This window comes from Melospiza georgiana, chromosome 16 (assembly GCF_028018845.1).
Source record: "Melospiza georgiana isolate bMelGeo1 chromosome 16, bMelGeo1.pri, whole genome shotgun sequence".
NCBI classification, from domain to species: domain Eukaryota; kingdom Metazoa; phylum Chordata; class Aves; order Passeriformes; family Passerellidae; genus Melospiza; species Melospiza georgiana.
The window spans coordinates 76,253-97,533 of NC_080445.1; the positions used below are offsets into that span (position 1 = coordinate 76,253).

Sequence of the window (21,281 nt, forward strand, 5' to 3'; positions counted from 1 at the left end):
AAACACTACATTTTTTCCTTTTTGTTTTTTAAACTAACTTCTTTTATTAGCTAGAACAAAAGCTTTTGCCAGGACTGTAGCAACAACAACAACTTCTTTTTCTTCTTCTCCTTCTGAAATGTCCCTTCTCACTCCCAAATTCCTTTCAACTCCTGAGTTTACATCCAAGCAAAAAGCAAAATTCGTGCACTCGTGCGTTCGCTGCTCCTGTCAGATTCTCTGTTTCCCTCCACATCTTCTTACACTTTCAGTCCTCACGCTGTCCCGCCGTGATGAGTCTGACAGAAGAATTGGCACATGTTAACAGAGCATTTCCCTCCCTCCCTCCCTCCCTGTGCTTTCCTCAGCGCATTTCAATCCATCCCAGGCCTGCAGTGATGCACGCTCACCCCAAAGCTCACAGCAAGCATGCAGCTGCTCAGGCTCACTCGGCTCCAGGGCCCAGAGCCTGCAGGCCCTGCAGCTGCCACACGGATGGACCTGGTTCCCTCCCCGGGTGCCCAGAGGGAAACCTGAGGGCAGGCGTCCACCCCGAGGGGGCACCCGGAGCCCCGGGCAGGCATGGAGTCGCCGGCTGCTCTCTGGGGACGACACCCTCCCTGCAGGCCACACTGCCTCGTCCTCTCCCTCCCTGGGGGACAGGCACCTCCAGGGTCTGTGACCAGCCCCCTTCCGTCAGCATCCAGGGGCTCTGTCAGAGCCAGAGGGCTCAATTCGTGGTGAGTACCGATGGCACGCAAATGGCAGCCCGAGGAAATCGTGTTCTGGGCTCTAAGTGCTTGGGACAGGGTCTGATTTTTTGTTTTGTACTTGTATGATGATTAGTACAGCAGGGCTCTGATGGATGACATGGCAACACAGAACTAAAAACTCCTCGACAGGATTACATCGACTTCCAGGAAAAGACAAAAGCCTAGGACCCTTCTGAAATCTACTTTTAATCCAAAGCACGGGGATTGTCAGCATGCTGCACCTTCCAGCTTTTCAAAGCAGCTTCCCTCTGAAGACCAGGAAACATTGATTTCTACAGAAACAATGGGCAACCCCCAGGCTAATCTCAGCACTACTGTTTAATAGGGGACCTGCCAGCGTGCCAGTCCAGCTTCAAGTGTGCTTTACTTCAGTCTAACATCCCCACACAATTCTTCTCACATCTCCCAACCCTGACATCTTATTTTCCCCTAAAGCTTCTCTTCATTAGCCATTTCCAAGTAACATGGTATTTTTACAACATTCAAAAATGTCATGCTGGACTGTGCTACAGAGTAATCTGAAAATATAAGCTTAGCAAAGTTTGAATTGACTTGTCCAGAGAAAAAACCTACAAGTGAACACCTACACCTGCCTACAAAGAGCTAACAAGCCCCCGGCAGCTGCCAGCATCAAAGCACAGCGGATGTCTCTAATACAGGGTAAGGATAACAATATCACCTTCTGTTCTCTCCAGCTTCTTTTCCCTGCAGTCATATTTTGCTTCTTATGATTTTTTTAGTCTCTGTATCTTCTTGGACAGCACCGAGCCCGACGACAAGGATACGAGAGTCTTTCCCTGCCGGACGGAGAGAACCAGGAAAACAGTTAAAATAAGAACAGGGCAGTTTGAAATTCGTACTTGCAACGAGAAGCAGCACCTAACCAACAGAACAAAAGTAAACAAAGCATGATACCTCCCTGGGGACAGAAGACTTATAAACTCTCCAGGATTTACAATTCTAGCCACCAACCCCTTCAGGACAGCAGCCAAGTGTCCCATGGGGTGGTGCTGCACCAAAGAACCATCTGAGAGGTTCCAAAGAGTGAAATGCACAATATTTTGCAAAGACAAAAAATCCTGCAAAATAACAAAAATACAATAGATGTAAACTACAGGGCAAGAGTACAAGTGTTACCTTTGGCAGCTGGAACCATCCAGGTGAGCACCTGATAACTGGATCCTCACCAGAGTTTGAACCCTTCAGGACACAGAAGGGTTTTCCCCAGAAATTTCACAGACTGAGTTTTGACAGAAGCACGCTCGCCGGATCCTCAGAAACGTCACCCATTCTCCAGGCGTCTGGAGAGAACTGCAAATGGCTCTCACGTAGTTGGAGCTGGTTCTGTAAGGTCTCAGGGTGAATTTCACCAGATGCAACTGAATTGGGCAACTCCCAGTGAGACAGAGGGAACCCAAAGCTTGTTTTACCCAAACCTTGGGTAAGCACAGCTCCAGCAAATACTGAGGAAACAGACATAACAGGGTAAAAATAATAAAACTATTGCTTTTTCTTTAATCTTGCCTTTTTTTTTTTTATTCAGATGAGCAAAACAATGAAGGAGAAGGTGAAAAACTCACCATTACTGAACATTTCATCATCTGTAAGCTGAGCATCCTTAGCATAGAGGACTCCAGAGTTAAAATTCACTGATCCCTGGGAAATAAAACCAAATATATGACAAACAGTCAAACAGAAGGTGTAAAAATTTGTTTCCTCTACGGACTTTCAAGTACGTATCTTTGTATATATCCTACACATTACAACATACACTTTACACCATCTCCTAATATATAATAATTTACCTTTAAACTTTGATAGTATAGTGTGGAGAAATGGCTCCATGACAGAGGTCACGCAGACATTCGCTCGTTAGCCGACCAGGAGCTGGGAAAGTACCGAACACAGGTATTTTTGAGTTTTGTACCTGCAAGATAGCGTGTGCCTGGGCCTAGCTGGGTAGGATAACAAGTAGACAGAGAGACGTGGGAAATAGGGAATGTAGGCCCAAAGGAATGAGGAAGAGTGATGGTATAGTTTAACCAATAGATCGCTTGGCTTACAGAATATTCATAAGCTTATTATGTGCTGTATAAGTGTCTGATACTCTCTGCAATAAACATAGCTTGCTGATCTCATATTGAGTGTCCGAGTCTTCCCTCACCCAAGAGTATAGCATAAAATTATTAACTAAAATTGGTGATCTATTATTATTAAGTTGTGCTTAAAGTTATTTTTGCTGTCATGTTCAAAACAATTTTTTTTTTTTTACTGTAATGAATGAGCAATTGATCTCAAAGTCATCACAAGCCCATCAAAAAAACAAAGCTCTATTCACCGGGCAGGTCTGTGAGCTAGAGGGTAGTTAGGCTTGTACTTACCTCTTGCTCTTCATGAACCAATAAATCCTGTAAACAAAACCAGGATCTTTAGCCCACTCCTATTAAAGATTCTACAAGGATGATGGTTTGATTTGTGTTTAGAAGTTTAGATTTAAAATGGCCAGTTCAATGGATAAATAAAGACAATTTAAGTAGTATTACTTTACTCTTATTATTATTATTATTGGTATTAGTATTATCAGCTACTGGAAGAAATAAACCAGTAGTATCTATACTTAATTACTTCTATTTCCAGAAAACAATAAAGAAAAAGAACCAAACCAAAAAAAGTCACTTCCTACCTTTTGTATCTCAGGATGATGAATTTCTCTTGGGCACTTCTCCAATTTATCAAGACTCATAGCACTGAAAGGCAAACAAAACAGTGCTTTATAGAAGGCCAAGTGCACGTTTCAAGGCTGAACCACCAACTGATTGCAGTGACAGCAGTTACAACATGAATCAGTCCAAGGGCCTCTCTTAAATGGAATGGAATGTTTTGTGGAACTGCCATTTCTTTCCCAAAATACTAACTTCCAACACTTCCTAAACTTATTTTGCATTTTAAAAACAGAAATTAGTAAGACTCTGTGTGGACATCAGGTTTATTTCCTTCTAATGCACAGAGCTCTGTTCCATCATCCTTCACTTTGGCTCTACACAGAATCATGGTGAGCTTTTTAGGAGTGCTCAATAATCAATTCTATTTCTTTTCCTAGTTCTCTCTCTTCTTCAATAATTAAAGGCAAGTCAAATGAAAAATGACAAGTTCAGCATCAGAGTCACACTTTTCCCCTTTGTCTGCTCAAGAACAGGCTTTAAATCCACTTATTGCTGCCTTCAACGATTCAGACTTGCAAAACCATTCTTACATGTTTTACAGGTTTATCATAAAACCCACAGAACACAAGCTCTGAATTACAGGAAAAGGTACACAGGCAAATATCTAAACTGATTACTTATTTGAAAACACATACCTTAATTCAGATTTCACCCAGAATGTTTCTGTGGGACACTAAGGGAGACATATTTTGTGAGTACCCTGTAAACGAGAAAAGCTAGCATAGATTACAGGACATACCCACTTTTTCTGCATATTCAAATAGAATTATTAATAAAAACAATTAAGTTTAAAGAGAAGGAAGATAACCAAGGTAATTTTACTCAGCTATATTTACTCCCGATTTAGAGAAAAAAAAAAAGGCCCGGGTGCTGCAAAGAAAAAAAAAGTGAACCACAAACGCTTACAGTAGAATTTTAAAACAATCGCTTGGATAAAAGAATCTTATGGAACGTGAAGTAGAAAAAAAGTGAAACCACTATCAGACCTGCCTATTTTCTCACCAGTGTACAAGAAAATCCTAAAAGCAGTATGAAGTCACTGCCTAAAACCGGTCATGGGACGTAACCAAGAACAATTTAGGCATTTGCTAATCTAGACAGAAACCTTTTCTGGATGCTAGTGTCAAATCACAAGTTTTGTCTCTCAGAAGCTCGACAATGCTGGAAAGCATTTTCCCCGGGCCTCGGGAGGGCAGGGGCGGAAGGGGGGGTGACTTTGCAGCTCGCACCTGTGCCATCCGAAGCATACAGCCCGCCTGCTCCCTGTGCTGGGCATTCTCCCGGCCATCTCTGGCTTTACCGCCCAGCGCCGCTCCATCCGCTGTCACGGCACAAAGAGCCACGGGCACTAACGCAGGCAGCAGCCCCGTCATGCCGGCGATACCGCAGCGCTCCCTGCTCGCAGCGCCCAACACGGGCGGAGCCGCCTCCTCCCGCAGCACCGGCAGCAGCCCGAGGGAGACGGCTGCAGCTCGGGGGCTCCTCCGGCGCCTCCGCCAGCCCGAGGGCGGCCGCCCCACCGGGACCGCGGCAGCGCCCGGCGCCGCTCGCCCGGGGCGGCTCCTGCAGCTCCCGGCCCGCGGCAGCAAAGCACCGCCTCGCCCTCCGGCATCGGCGTGCGGAAGCGCCCCCGCCCCCGGCACCGCTGAGGGAGGCCGAGGAACCGGGCGGACGCTCATTCCGCGCTGCTCAGCTCCGTGCGGGCGGCCAGACGGAGGCTGCGCCCCTCCAGCGTCGCCGTCCCGCGCGGGAGAGGCGCCGGCAGCTGCCCGCGCACAGCCCCGCGCGACCGCCTGGCACGCCAGCCACTCATGTGCCGCGTCGGCCGTTGCGTCACACGCCGCGCCAGCAGCACGGCCTGCCGGGAGTTGTAGTCTCGGGCTGACAGCCACAGCTCCGTCCCCCGGGAGCCACCGGCAGCTGCAGTCCCTCCTGGGCATCAAACCGGTGCTTCGCCCCACGGCGGGGAAGGACCTGAGGCAGCACCGCTCCTCCCGAATGTCCTCTCTTTTTCCCTCCAACTCTTTTTACTTTTTTCACTCGGTTTTTTTTTTTCACCACTTCCCTTCCTTCTTGCTCTCCTGCTTCCTTTCCTTTCCTTTCCTTTCCTTTCCTTTCCTTTCCTTTCCTTTCCTTTCCTTTCCTTTCCTTTCCTTTCCTTTCCTTTCCTTTCCTTTCCTTTCCTTTCCTTTCCTTTCCTTTCCTTTCCTTTCCTTTCCTTTCCTTTCCTTTCCTTTCCTTTCCTTTCCTTTCCTTTCCTTTCCTTTCCTTTCCTTTCCTTTCCTTTCCCTTTCCCCTTCCCCTTCCCCTTCCCTTTTCCCTTTCTTGTATTTCTGATCTTGGTTTACATTTCCACCTTTAGAATAAAAAAGCAGCTGTTCTGTGTCACGTACAGCAGTAGAAACTTTCAGGCGACCCGGGAGTAAAAAAAAAAAATCCAAAACGAAAATTATTTAAAGAAAACTATTTATTCCCTGGGAGCCTGAAATTTTCTACTGCTGCACGTGACACAGAGCTTTTATTCCTTCTTATAGATTGTTGATATTTTATATATATTTATAGTTTATATTGATTCATTATATTAATAACTATACTTAATATGCACCTTATTCAAAAATATACGGAAATTATTTTTTAAATTATTTACCATATCTACTGCTACAACTTATTTTTCCTTATATTTCTAATTTTTATATAAATCTTTAATGTGTTTATGATATATTTCTATACTTATATTTCTACCTTTATATTATTTGTATTTGTAATTTTTACACTAAAAGCCCTGCTTTGGCAAAGAAAAAACAAAACCATCCATTATTTTAAACTACCTAATTTTTTTTTATATTTATATTTATCATAATATACAACAAATGATAGATATAAATAGATAGGTATATCACATCAGTATTTATATCTATTTTATATCCATTTCCTCTAATATTTTTCAAAAAATATATGCAGTATTACGTGTATTATATATTGTATCAATTTATGTTATTTTACATTTACAATTTATTATTAATTTTTTATAGATCTCCATGTAGTTGCAATACATTTATATATTTGTATTTTTTGGGGTTGTATTTACATTTATATTCTCTATTCATATATCTATAAACATACACAATATTCTTTTAAAATTAGAGTAACTTATCGTAACATATAATGACTTATGTTACATGTTAAATTTTAAAAATTGACCGAATATATAAAAATAAAATTGGCCCATTCCCATTGCTACACATCTATTTCTTTCGTTTCAATATAGTTAGAGTCATAATTGCATATTTAAAATCCAATTCCTAAATGAAATGACAAAACAAACAGCATCAAATTCCCACCAATATCTTCCAAAAACATCAAGATACCTCCAACAGCCAAACAAGTGTCAGCGAAAAAACAAAGAACACTCTTCTCAATAACAATTCTCATCACGACAGAAAAATGGAACCAAAATAAAAGAAAATCCTCTAGAAACACACACAGCAAATTACAAAAAGTACTAAAAAAATGTCAAACCAATCTACTAAACTCAAGCCAATGCCACTCACCCTGAACGACGTTACTAAAAAAAAAAATAAAAAAACAAAATTCTACCTCTACACTAACTCAAAGAATAAACAATCCTCTGTAAAAATAACTTTAAAACCTGAACTAATTAACAAAATGGAAAAACATCTCAACCACTAAAAACTAAGAAATTAACTACCCAAAATTAATAAATACTTAAAAAACCCACCATATTAATACCCATGTTCCCAAAAAAACCCCTGATAAACAATACTCAAATACATTAAAAGACAACAACAATAACAAAAAAAAAAGAAAATACAGAAACCAACAACGAGAATAATACCAAAAAACAGATAAACTTAAATCTGCAACAAAAAAATAATTCCCAACTGAATAAACCCATAGTGCCTCAAGCTATCAAAATAAAAATACCACCTAGGTACAAACACAAAGACTAAAGACAAACGTAACCATAAACAATGTCCCCCAAATTACCCGTAACCATAAAACATACACTACAATCAAACAAACCAAACAAATAAAAGCCCTGGAAGACGATAAACACACATGCAATTATCGAGATTAAAAACCCGCTGCTATGAACGACAGGACGCTACCCCAAGCCCCCCAAAACAAACACTACACACTCACGCTAATAAAAGCCACCGCAACAGAATTAAAATGCGAACCACTGCTTCACGCTACGACCCGTAAAATCCATTGCGCGCCCTTCTAAACATAACACCCCGGGGAAAAATAAATCCGACTACAAAACCCAATCCAAAACAAACCATTATCATCCCTACCGGCACCGAGAACCGTGCCCACTCAGGAAGAACCCCATATCCCTTAGCGGACAGCCGCTGCAAACCGAACCCAGTGATGCCATCAACGCCTCCAAAGCGCCTCCGAGCCACGGCACCGCCGAACTTGGAGCGGCCGAACCCCGCGCTCGCTGCCGGCCCCGGACGGAGCGCGGCTCCCGGCAGGAAAGCGGCTCCTGCGGCGGCTGCTCCGGCACATGGGGCCAGCGCCATCCCGGGGAGCCCCGCCCGCTGCCCCTGCCCGGCGGGGCCGGCACCGGGCCCGGGGCTACCGGCGGCGCCCGAGCCCCGCGCCCGGAGCGGACGGAGCGGCCGGCACCGCCCGGGCCGGCGCAGCAGCGCCCGCGCCGCCTCTGCCGCCCTTGGCCGGCCCGGCCCGGCTCCACTCGGCTCCGCACGGCTCACACCGGCGCGGCTCCGCCACTGCCGCCCTTGGCCGGCCCGGCCGCGCCGAATCCCCCGTGCGCCCCGGCAGCTGCCCGGGCCGTGCCAGCAGCGCTCCCGAGCGGGAACGTTCCGGGCCAGGCCGCGGGCACGGGGAGCGCCCTCCAATGCAGCAGCACAGCCCCATTGCAGCCCTGCAAACGCTGCCGGAGCTGTGGCTTCCCCCAACCCAACCCCGAAACTTACGCCGCAGGCTGGGCTCACCTCACTTCAACAAGGGCAAAGAAATGCCTTCTCCCCTAAAATTTCACCCCCTACGACAGCAGAAAAGAAGGGGTGGTCCTCAAATGAAAGCCTTCGACTGATGGGAAAGGGCGATTTCGACCTCCATTTCAAACCCTTGAAAAGGAAGGACACCAGGGCTCTCCCCTCCATTTAAACCTTAGGATGATGAAAATGGGGTGGGCTGCCTTCAAATCAAACCCATAACACCACAAGAATACTTTTCCCATTCACCTTAGAATAGAACGCAGGGATTCCCTGTCACCTCCAGGATACCCCTAACACCCTTGAAAAGGCAGCTTTTCCTGCAATCAACACCCTTAAAACCACAAGTGAAGAGGGATCCCCTCAGGTCAAAAGCAGACAATAAAAGAAGAACAGCTGCTTCCTTCTCCGTAATTCCTTTTGTGCTCATCAGCTCCATTTTTGTTCCTGGGGATCCGGGGAGGGACTGGCAAGATGAAATTGCAAAGGGGAAGGACAAAATTCCCCACCCCAAACCCATACAGGCTCACCTGTTCGGCTGCTGCTCCCTGGGCACAAAGATTCGTCCCTCGACACCTCCTTTAAGCGATGCTCCACGTACCCAAGCGCGGATCCAGGTGTCCCCCCGACCCTGTGAGAAGCTCTCGCAGTCCTACCATGAGACAGCGCCGGGAGCGCCCCATAAACCCCTCCACTCAGCAGCTCCATGCAAAAGGGAGCTGAGGCAAAGCCTTCCCCTAAAACAGCCTCGCCCCGGCAGGAGACGGCCCCTCATCATCCACACACTCACACCTGGGCTGCTCTGAGCCCCCATCATCCTCACACTCACACCTGGGCTGCTCCGAGCCACCATCATCCCCACAATCACACCTGGTGCTGCTCTGACACCCCCATCAAATGCCTTTGCCATTTTCATTCAAATTGCCAGCCCCGCAGTCCACTTCCCAGCCGCACAGAGATTTCAGCCGCACCCCAAGAGGTGCCATCAGAGGCGCAGGCAATGTTCTAGCATCGACGGGGTTTTCAGGCGCGAGCTCGCCGCCCCCTTTCCCCACTCCACACATCCTGTTCTACTATTAGCGGCAATACCCAGCCCCTGCATCCATGTCACAGGCCTACAGTGACCTCGGCGCAAGAACAATACACTGCCTTTAGCAGCCCTAAGGTGGCTGTCATGTGTTAAGCTGCAATGCCAGTCCCACAATGATTGAGACCAGGCCCAGTGATTTCAGCTCTTGACCCACAAGCTTTATTTTACTGCCAGCTCTCTTCTTCCAGCTCCAGCTCTGTGTTTCTCCAGCTTCAAATGGCAGCATCTGGCTCTTGGCTCCAGCTGGGCAACAATTCAGCTCTGGCACGAGCCTCTGGAAGCCCACCCCACCATCCATATGCTAGCCCTGCAGTGATTTTAGCTCCCACCGAGCAGTCCCCAGTCACTTTGCACACCCCTGCATAAGTTGTCCTGGATGCCCACGGCCCCGTTCCCAGGTCTAGTGCCTTTGCCATTTTCATTCAAATTGCCAGCCCCGCAGTCCACTTCCCAGCCGCACAGAGATTTCAGCCGCACCCCAAGAGGTGCCATCAGAGGCGCAGGCAATGTTCTAGCATCGACGGGGTTTTCAGGCGCGAGCTCGCCGCCCCCTTTCCCCACTCCACACATCCTGTTCTACTATTAGCGGCAATACCCAGCCCCTGCATCCATGTCACAGGCCTACAGTGACCTCGGCGCAAGAACAATACACTGCCTTTAGCAGCCCTAAGGTGGCTGTCATGTGTTAAGCTGCAATGCCAGTCCCACAATGATTGAGACCAGGCCCAGTGATTTCAGCTCTTGACCCACAAGCTTTATTTTACTGCCAGCTCTCTTCTTCCAGCTCCAGCTCTGTGTTTCTCCAGCTTCAAATGGCAGCATCTGGCTCTTGGCTCCAGCTGGGCAACAATTCAGCTCTGGCACGAGCCTCTGGAAGCCCACCCCACCATCCATATGCTAGCCCTGCAGTGATTTTAGCTCCCACCGAGCAGTCCCCAGTCACTTTGCACACCCCTGCATAAGTTGTCCTGGATGCCCACGGCCCCGTTCCCAGGTCTAGTGCCTTTGCCATTTTCATTCAAATTGCCAGCCCCGCAGTCCACTTCCCAGCCGCACAGAGATTTCAGCCGCACCCCAAGAGGTGCCATCAGAGGCGCAGGCAATGTTCTAGCATCGACGGGGTTTTCAGGCGCGAGCTCGCCGCCCCCTTTCCCCACTCCACACATCCTGTTCTACTATTAGCGGCAATACCCAGCCCCTGCATCCATGTCACAGGCCTACAGTGACCTCGGCGCAAGAACAATACACTGCCTTTAGCAGCCCTAAGGTGGCTGTCATGTGTTAAGCTGCAATGCCAGTCCCACAATGATTGAGACCAGGCCCAGTGATTTCAGCTCTTGACCCACAAGCTTTATTTTACTGCCAGCTCTCTTCTTCCAGCTCCAGCTCTGTGTTTCTCCAGCTTCAAATGGCAGCATCTGGCTCTTGGCTCCAGCTGGGCAACAATTCAGCTCTGGCACGAGCCTCTGGAAGCCCACCCCACCATCCATATGCTAGCCCTGCAGTGATTTTAGCTCCCACCGAGCAGTCCCCAGTCACTTTGCACACCCCTGCATAAGTTGTCCTGGATGCCCACGGCCCCGTTCCCAGGTCTAGTGCCTTTGCCATTTTCATTCAAATTGCCAGCCCCGCAGTCCACTTCCCAGCCGCACAGAGATTTCAGCCGCACCCCAAGAGGTGCCATCAGAGGCGCAGGCAATGTTCTAGCATCGACGGGGTTTTCAGGCGCGAGCTCGCCGCCCCCTTTCCCCACTCCACACATCCTGTTCTACTATTAGCGGCAATACCCAGCCCCTGCATCCATGTCACAGGCCTACAGTGATCTCGGCGCAAGAACAATACACTGCCTTTAGCAGCCCTAAGGTGGCTGTCACGTGTTAAGCTGCAATGCCAGTCCCACAATGATTGAGACCAGGCCCAGTGATTTCAGCTCTTGACCCACAAGCTTTATTTTACTGCCAGCTCTCTTCTTCCAGCTCCAGCTCTGTGTTTCTCCAGCTTCAAATGGCAGCATCTGGCTCTTGGCTCCAGCTGGGCAACAATTCAGCTCTGGCACGAGCCTCTGGAAGCCCACCCCACCATCCATATGCTAGCCCTGCAGTGATTTTAGCTCCCACCGAGCAGTCCCCAGTCACTTTGCACACCCCTGCATAAGTTGTCCTGGATGCCCACGGCCCCGTTCCCAGGTCTAGTGCCTTTGCCATTTTCATTCAAATTGCCAGCCCCGCAGTCCACTTCCCAGCCGCACAGAGATTTCAGCCGCACCCCAAGAGGTGCCATCAGAGGCGCAGGCAATGTTCTAGCATCGACGGGGTTTTCAGGCGCGAGCTCGCCGCCCCCTTTCCCCACTCCACACATCCTGTTCTACTATTAGCGGCAATACCCAGCCCCTGCATCCATGTCACAGGCCTACAGTGACCTCGGCGCAAGAACAATACACTGCCTTTAGCAGCCCTAAGGTGGCTGTCACGTGTTAAGCTGCAATGCCAGTCCCACAATGATTGAGACCAGGCCCAGTGATTTCAGCTCTTGACCCACAAGCTTTATTTTACTGCCAGCTCTCTTCTTCCAGCTCCAGCTCTGTGTTTCTCCAGCTTCAAACGGCAGCATCTGGCTCTTGGCTCCAGCTGGGCAACAATTCAGCTCTGGCACGAGCCTCTGGAAGCCCACCCCACCATCCATATGCTAGCCCTGCAGTGATTTTAGCTCCCACCGAGCAGTCCCCAGTCACTTTGCACACCCCTGCATAAGTTGTCCTGGATGCCCACGGCCCCGTTCCCAGGTCTAGTGCCTTTGCCATTTTCATTCAAATTGCCAGCCCCGCAGTCCACTTCCCAGCCGCACAGAGATTTCAGCCGCACCCCAAGAGGTGCCATCAGAGGCGCAGGCAATGTTCTAGCATCGACGGGGTTTTCAGGCGCGAGCTCGCCGCCCCCTTTCCCCACTCCACACATCCTGTTCTACTATTAGCGGCAATACCCAGCCCCTGCATCCATGTCACAGGCCTACAGTGACCTCGGCGCAAGAACAATACACTGCCTTTAGCAGCCCTAAGGTGGCTGTCACGTGTTAAGCTGCAATGCCAGTCCCACAATGATTGAGACCAGGCCCAGTGATTTCAGCTCTTGACCCACAAGCTTTATTTTACTGCCAGCTCTCTTCTTCCAGCTCCAGCTCTGTGTTTCTCCAGCTTCAAACGGCAGCATCTGGCTCTTGGCTCCAGCTGGGCAACAATTCAGCTCTGGCACGAGCCTCTGGAAGCCCACCCCACCATCCATATGCTAGCCCTGCAGTGATTTTAGCTCCCACCGAGCAGTCCCCAGTCACTTTGCACACCCCTGCATAAGTTGTCCTGGATGCCCACGGCCCCGTTCCCAGGTCTAGTGCCTTTGCCATTTTCATTCAAATTGCCAGCCCCGCAGTCCACTTCCCAGCCGCACAGAGATTTCAGCCGCACCCCAAGAGGTGCCATCAGAGGCGCAGGCAATGTTCTAGCATCGACGGGGTTTTCAGGCGCGAGCTCGCCGCCCCCTTTCCCCACTCCACACATCCTGTTCTACTATTAGCGGCAATACCCAGCCCCTGCATCCATGTCACAGGCCTACAGTGACCTCGGCGCAAGAACAATACACTGCCTTTAGCAGCCCTAAGGTGGCTGTCATGTGTTAAGCTGCAATGCCAGTCCCACAATGATTGAGACCAGGCCCAGTGATTTCAGCTCTTGACCCACAAGCTTTATTTTACTGCCAGCTCTCTTCTTCCAGCTCCAGCTCTGTGTTTCTCCAGCTTCAAATGGCAGCATCTGGCTCTTGGCTCCAGCTGGGCAACAATTCAGCTCTGGCACGAGCCTCTGGAAGCCCACCCCACCATCCATATGCTAGCCCTGCAGTGATTTTAGCTCCCACCGAGCAGTCCCCAGTCACTTTGCACACCCCTGCATAAGTTGTCCTGGATGCCCACGGCCCCGTTCCCAGGTCTAGTGCCTTTGCCATTTTCATTCAAATTGCCAGCCCCGCAGTCCACTTCCCAGCCGCACAGAGATTTCAGCCGCACCCCAAGAGGTGCCATCAGAGGCGCAGGCAATGTTCTAGCATCGACGGGGTTTTCAGGCGCGAGCTCGCCGCCCCCTTTCCCCACTCCACACATCCTGTTCTACTATTAGCGGCAATACCCAGCCCCTGCATCCATGTCACAGGCCTACAGTGACCTCGGCGCAAGAACAATACACTGCCTTTAGCAGCCCTAAGGTGGCTGTCATGTGTTAAGCTGCAATGCCAGTCCCACAATGATTGAGACCAGGCCCAGTGATTTCAGCTCTTGACCCACAAGCTTTATTTTACTGCCAGCTCTCTTCTTCCAGCTCCAGCTCTGTGTTTCTCCAGCTTCAAATGGCAGCATCTGGCTCTTGGCTCCAGCTGGGCAACAATTCAGCTCTGGCACGAGCCTCTGGAAGCCCACCCCACCATCCATATGCTAGCCCTGCAGTGATTTTAGCTCCCACCGAGCAGTCCCCAGTCACTTTGCACACCCCTGCATAAGTTGTCCTGGATGCCCACGGCCCCGTTCCCAGGTCTAGTGCCTTTGCCATTTTCATTCAAATTGCCAGCCCCGCAGTCCACTTCCCAGCCGCACAGAGATTTCAGCCGCACCCCAAGAGGTGCCATCAGAGGCGCAGGCAATGTTCTAGCATCGACGGGGTTTTCAGGCGCGAGCTCGCCGCCCCCTTTCCCCACTCCACACATCCTGTTCTACTATTAGCGGCAATACCCAGCCCCTGCATCCATGTCACAGGCCTACAGTGACCTCGGCGCAAGAACAATACACTGCCTTTAGCAGCCCTAAGGTGGCTGTCATGTGTTAAGCTGCAATGCCAGTCCCACAATGATTGAGACCAGGCCCAGTGATTTCAGCTCTTGACCCACAAGCTTTATTTTACTGCCAGCTCTCTTCTTCCAGCTCCAGCTCTGTGTTTCTCCAGCTTCAAATGGCAGCATCTGGCTCTTGGCTCCAGCTGGGCAACAATTCAGCTCTGGCACGAGCCTCTGGAAGCCCACCCCACCATCCATATGCTAGCCCTGCAGTGATTTTAGCTCCCACCGAGCAGTCCCCAGTCACTTTGCACACCCCTGCATAAGTTGTCCTGGATGCCCACGGCCCCGTTCCCAGGTCTAGTGCCTTTGCCATTTTCATTCAAATTGCCAGCCCCGCAGTCCACTTCCCAGCCGCACAGAGATTTCAGCCGCACCCCAAGAGGTGCCATCAGAGGCGCAGGCAATGTTCTAGCATCGACGGGGTTTTCAGGCGCGAGCTCGCCGCCCCCTTTCCCCACTCCACACATCCTGTTCTACTATTAGCGGCAATACCCAGCCCCTGCATCCATGTCACAGGCCTACAGTGACCTCGGCGCAAGAACAATACACTGCCTTTAGCAGCCCTAAGGTGGCTGTCATGTGTTAAGCTGCAATGCCAGTCCCACAATGATTGAGACCAGGCCCAGTGATTTCAGCTCTTGACCCACAAGCTTTATTTTACTGCCAGCTCTCTTCTTCCAGCTCCAGCTCTGTGTTTCTCCAGCTTCAAATGGCAGCATCTGGCTCTTGGCTCCAGCTGGGCAACAATTCAGCTCTGGCACGAGCCTCTGGAAGCCCACCCCACCATCCATATGCTAGCCCTGCAGTGATTTTAGCTCCCACCGAGCAGTCCCCAGTCACTTTGCACACCCCTGCATAAGTTGTCCTGGATGCCCACGGCCCCGTTCCCAGGTCTAGTGCCTTTGCCATTTTCATTCAAATTGCCAGCCCCGCAGTCCACTTCCCAGCCGCACAGAGATTTCAGCCGCACCCCAAGAGGTGCCATCAGAGGCGCAGGCAATGTTCTAGCATCGACGGGGTTTTCAGGCGCGAGCTCGCCGCCCCCTTTCCCCACTCCACACATCCTGTTCTACTATTAGCGGCAATACCCAGCCCCTGCATCCATGTCACAGGCCTACAGTGATCTCGGCGCAAGAACAATACACTGCCTTTAGCAGCCCTAAGGTGGCTGTCACGTGTTAAGCTGCAATGCCAGTCCCACAATGATTGAGACCAGGCCCAGTGATTTCAGCTCTTGACCCACAAGCTTTATTTTACTGCCAGCTCTCTTCTTCCAGCTCCAGCTCTGTGTTTCTCCAGCTTCAAATGGCAGCATCTGGCTCTTGGCTCCAGCTGGGCAACAATTCAGCTCTGGCACGAGCCTCTGGAAGCCCACCCCACCATCCATATGCTAGCCCTGCAGTGATTTTAGCTCCCACCGAGCAGTCCCCAGTCACTTTGCACACCCCTGCATAAGTTGTCCTGGATGCCCACGGCCCCGTTCCCAGGTCTAGTGCCTTTGCCATTTTCATTCAAATTGCCAGCCCCGCAGTCCACTTCCCAGCCGCACAGAGATTTCAGCCGCACCCCAAGAGGTGCCATCAGAGGCGCAGGCAATGTTCTAGCATCGACGGGGTTTTCAGGCGCGAGCTCGCCGCCCCCTTTCCCCACTCCACACATCCTGTTCTACTATTAGCGGCAATACCCAGCCCCTGCATCCATGTCACAGGCCTACAGTGACCTCGGCGCAAGAACAATACACTGCCTTTAGCAGCCCTAAGGTGGCTGTCACGTGTTAAGCTGCAATGCCAGTCCCACAATGATTGAGACCAGGCCCAGTGATTTCAGCTCTTGACCCACAAGCTTTATTTTACTGCCAGCTCTCTTCTTCCAGCTCCAGCTCTGTGTTTCTCCAGCTTCAAACGGCAGCATCTGGCTCTTGGCTCCAGCTGGGCAACAATTCAGCTCTGGCACGAGCCTCTGGAAGCCCACCCCACCATCCATATGCTAGCCCTGCAGTGATTTTAGCTCCCACCGAGCAGTCCCCAGTCACTTTGCACACCCCTGCATAAGTTGTCCTGGATGCCCACGGCCCCGTTCCCAGGTCTAGTGCCTTTGCCATTTTCATTCAAATTGCCAGCCCCGCAGTCCACTTCCCAGCCGCACAGAGATTTCAGCCGCACCCCAAGAGGTGCCATCAGAGGCGCAGGCAATGTTCTAGCATCGACGGGGTTTTCAGGCGCGAGCTCGCCGCCCCCTTTCCCCACTCCACACATCCTGTTCTACTATTAGCGGCAATACCCAGCCCCTGCATCCATGTCACAGGCCTACAGTGACCTCGGCGCAAGAACAATACACTGCCTTTAGCAGCCCTAAGGTGGCTGTCATGTGTTAAGCTGCAATGCCAGTCCCACAATGATTGAGACCAGGCCCAGTGATTTCAGCTCTTGACCCACAAGCTTTATTTTACTGCCAGCTCTCTTCTTCCAGCTCCAGCTCTGTGTTTCTCCAGCTTCAAATGGCAGCATCTGGCTCTTGGCTCCAGCTGGGCAACAATTCAGCTCTGGCACGAGCCTCTGGAAGCCCACCCCACCATCCATATGCTAGCCCTGCAGTGATTTTAGCTCCCACCGAGCAGTCCCCAGTCACTTTGCACACCCCTGCATAAGTTGTCCTGGATGCCCACGGCCCCGTTCCCAGGTCTAGTGCCTTTGCCATTTTCATTCAAATTGCCAGCCCCGCAGTCCACTTCCCAGCCGCACAGAGATTTCAGCCGCACCCCAAGAGGTGCCATCAGAGGCGCAGGCAATGTTCTAGCATCGACGGGGTTTTCAGGCGCGAGCTCGCCGCCCCCTTTCCCCACTCCACACATCCTGTTCTACTATTAGCGGCAATACCCAGCCCCTGCATCCATGTCACAGGCCTACAGTGACCTCGGCGCAAGAACAATACACTGCCTTTAGCAGCCCTAAGGTGGCTGTCATGTGTTAAGCTGCAATGCCAGTCCCACAATGATTGAGACCAGGCCCAGTGATTTCAGCTCTTGACCCACAAGCTTTATTTTACTGCCAGCTCTCTTCTTCCAGCTCCAGCTCTGTGTTTCTCCAGCTTCAAATGGCAGCATCTGGCTCTTGGCTCCAGCTGGGCAACAATTCAGCTCTGGCACGAGCCTCTGGAAGCCCACCCCACCATCCATATGCTAGCCCTGCAGTGATTTTAGCTCCCACCGAGCAGTCCCCAGTCACTTTGCACACCCCTGCATAAGTTGTCCTGGATGCCCACGGCCCCGTTCCCAGGTCTAGTGCCTTTGCCATTTTCATTCAAATTGCCAGCCCCGCAGTCCACTTCCCAGCCGCACAGAGATTTCAGCCGCACCCCAAGAGGTGCCATCAGAGGCGCAGGCAATGTTCTAGCATCGACGGGGTTTTCAGGCGCGAGCTCGCCGCCCCCTTTCCCCACTCCACACATCCTGTTCTACTATTAGCGGCAATACCCAGCCCCTGCATCCATGTCACAGGCCTACAGTGACCTCGGCGCAAGAACAATACACTGCCTTTAGCAGCCCTAAGGTGGCTGTCATGTGTTAAGCTGCAATGCCAGTCCCACAATGATTGAGACCAGGCCCAGTGATTTCAGCTCTTGACCCACAAGCTTTATTTTACTGCCAGCTCTCTTCTTCCAGCTCCAGCTCTGTGTTTCTCCAGCTTCAAATGGCAGCATCTGGCTCTTGGCTCCAGCTGGGCAACAATTCAGCTCTGGCACGAGCCTCTGGAAGCCCACCCCACCATCCATATGCTAGCCCTGCAGTGATTTTAGCTCCCACCGAGCAGTCCCCAGTCACTTTGCACACCCCTGCATAAGTTGTCCTGGATGCCCACGGCCCCGTTCCCAGGTCTAGTGCCTTTGCCATTTTCATTCAAATTGCCAGCCCCGCAGTCCACTTCCCAGCCGCACAGAGATTTCAGCCGCACCCCAAGAGGTGCCATCAGAGGCGCAGGCAATGTTCTAGCATCGACGGGGTTTTCAGGCGCGAGCTCGCCGCCCCCTTTCCCCACTCCACACATCCTGTTCTACTATTAGCGGCAATACCCAGCCCCTGCATCCATGTCACAGGCCTACAGTGACCTCGGCGCAAGAACAATACACTGCCTTTAGCAGCCCTAAGGTGGCTGTCATGTGTTAAGCTGCAATGCCAGTCCCACAATGATTGAGACCAGGCCCAGTGATTTCAGCTCTTGACCCACAAGCTTTATTTTACTGCCAGCTCTCTTCTTCCAGCTCCAGCTCTGTGTTTCTCCAGCTTCAAATGGCAGCATCTGGCTCTTGGCTCCAGCTGGGCAACAATTCAGCTCTGGCACGAGCCTCTGGAAGCCCACCCCACCATCCATATGCTAGCCCTGCAGTGATTTTAGCTCCCACCGAGCAGTCCCCAGTCACTTTGCACACCCCTGCATAAGTTGTCCTGGATGCCCACGGCCCCGTTCCCAGGTCTAGTGCCTTTGCCATTTTCATTCAAATTGCCAGCCCCGCAGTCCACTTCCCAGCCGCACAGAGATTTCAGCCGCACCCCAAGAGGTGCCATCAGAGGCGCAGGCAATGTTCTAGCATCGACGGGGTTTTCAGGCGCGAGCTCGCCGCCCCCTTTCCCCACTCCACACATCCTGTTCTACTATTAGCGGCAATACCCAGCCCCTGCATCCATGTCACAGGCCTACAGTGATCTCGGCGCAAGAACAATACACTGCCTTTAGCAGCCCTAAGGTGGCTGTCATGTGTTAAGCTGCAATGCCAGTCCCACAATGATTGAGACCAGGCCCAGTGATTTCAGCTCTTGACCCACAAGCTTTATTTTACTGCCAGCTCTCTTCTTCCAGCTCCAGCTCTGTGTTTCTCCAGCTTCAAATGGCAGCATCTGGCTCTTGGCTCCAGCTGGGCAACAATTCAGCTCTGGCACGAGCCTCTGGAAGCCCACCCCACCATCCATATGCTAGCCCTGCAGTGATTTTAGCTCCCACCGAGCAGTCCCCAGTCACTTTGCACACCCCTGCATAAGTTGTCCTGGATGCCCACGGCCCCGTTCCCAGGTCTAGTGCCTTTGCCATTTTCATTCAAATTGCCAGCCCCGCAGTCCACTTCCCAGCCGCACAGAGATTTCAGCCGCACCCCAAGAGGTGCCATCAGAGGCGCAGGCAATGTTCTAGCATCGACGGGGTTTTCAGGCGCGAGCTCGCCGCCCCCTTTCCCCACTCCACACATCCTGTTCTACTATTAGCGGCAATACCCAGCCCCTGCATCCATGTCACAGGCCTACAGTGACCTCGGCGCAAGAACAATACACAGCCTTTAGCAGCCCTAAGGTGGCTGTCACGTGTTAAGCTGCAATGCCAGTCCCACAATGATTGAGACCAGGCCCAGTGATTTCAGCTCTTGACCCACAAGCTTTATTTTACTGCCAGCTCTCTTCTTCCAGCTCCAGCTCTGTGTTTCTCCAGCTTCAAACGGCAGCATCTGGCTCTTGGCTCCAGCTGGGCAACAATTCAGCTCTGGCACGAGCCTCTGGAAGCCCACCCCACCATCCATATGCTAGCCCTGCAGTGATTTTAGCTCCCACCGAGCAGTCCCCAGTCACTTTGCACACCCCTGCATAAGTTGTCCTGGATGCCCACGGCCCCGTTCCCAGGTCTAGTGCCTTTGCCATTTTCATTCAAATTGCCAGCCCCGCAGTCCACTTCCCAGCCGCACAGAGATTTCAGCCGCACCCCAAGAGGTGCCATCAGAGGCGCAGGCAATGTTCTAGCATCGACGGGGTTTTCAGGCGCGAGCTCGCCGCCCCCTTTCCCCACTCCACACATCCTGTTCTACTATTAGCGGCAATACCCAGCCCCTGCATCCATGTCACAGGCCTACAGTGATCTCGGCGCAAGAACAATACACTGCCTTTAGCAGCCCTAAGGTGGCTGTCATGTGTTAAGCTGCAATGCCAGTCCCACAATGATTGAGACCAGGCCCAGTGATTTCAGCTCTTGACCCACAAGCTTTATTTTACTGCCAGCTCTCTTCTTCCAGCTCCAGCTCTGTGTTTCTCCAGCTTCAAATGGCAGCATCTGGCTCTTGGCTCCAGCTGGGCAACAATTCAGCTCTGGCACGAGCCTCTGGAAGCCCACCCCACCATCCATATGCTAGCCCTGCAGTGATTTTAGCTCCCACCGAGCAGTCCCCAGTCACTTTGCACACCCCTGCATAAGTTGTCCTGGATGCCCACGGCCCCGTTCCCAGGTCTAGTGCCTTTGCCATTTTCATTCAAATTGCCAGCCCCGCAGTCCACTTCCCAGCCGCACAGATTTCAGCCGCACCCCAAGAGGTGCCATCAGAGGCGCAGGCAATGTTCTAGCATCGACGGGGTTTTCAGGCGCGAGCTCGCCGCCCCCTTTCCCCACTCCACACATCCTGTTCTACTATTAGCGGCAATACCCAGCCCCTGCATCCATGTCACAGGCCTACAGTGACCTCGGCGCAAGAACAATACACTGCCTTTAGCAGCCCTAAGGTGGCTGTCATGTGTTAAGCTGCAATGCCAGTCCCACAATGATTGAGACCAGGCCCAGTGATTTCAGCTCTTGACCCACAAGCTTTATTTTACTGCCAGCTCTCTTCTTCCAGCTCTGTGTTTCTCCAGCTTCAAATGGCAGCATCTGGCTCTTGGCTCCAGCTGGGCAACAATTCAGCTCTGGCACGAGCCTCTGGAAGCCCACCCCACCATCCATATGCTAGCCCTGCAGTGATTTTAGCTCCCACCGAGCAGTCCCCAGTCACTTTGCACACCCCTGCATAAGTTGTCCTGGATGCCCACGGCCCCATTCCCAGGTCTAGTGCCTTTG

General features: G+C 51.3%; 1 long non-coding RNA gene across 3 annotated transcripts; it reads right to left on the minus strand.

Annotated features, from left to right (window-relative positions):
* On the minus strand, positions 1-2,773 carry LOC131090198 (uncharacterized). Of its 3 annotated transcripts, none has more exons than XR_009115304.1 (3): positions 2,558-2,773; positions 1,432-2,408; positions 1-278 (listed from the first exon to the last, which is right to left on the minus strand). It is a non-coding gene; the product is annotated as an uncharacterized LOC131090198 (long non-coding RNA). The 3 variants fall into 3 exon arrangements; XR_009115303.1 differs by having other exon boundaries at positions 3-278; positions 1,432-2,215; positions 2,333-2,773; XR_009115305.1 differs by having other exon boundaries at positions 4-278; positions 1,432-1,831; positions 1,940-2,773.
* Positions 2,774-21,281: the final 18,508 nt, after the last annotated feature.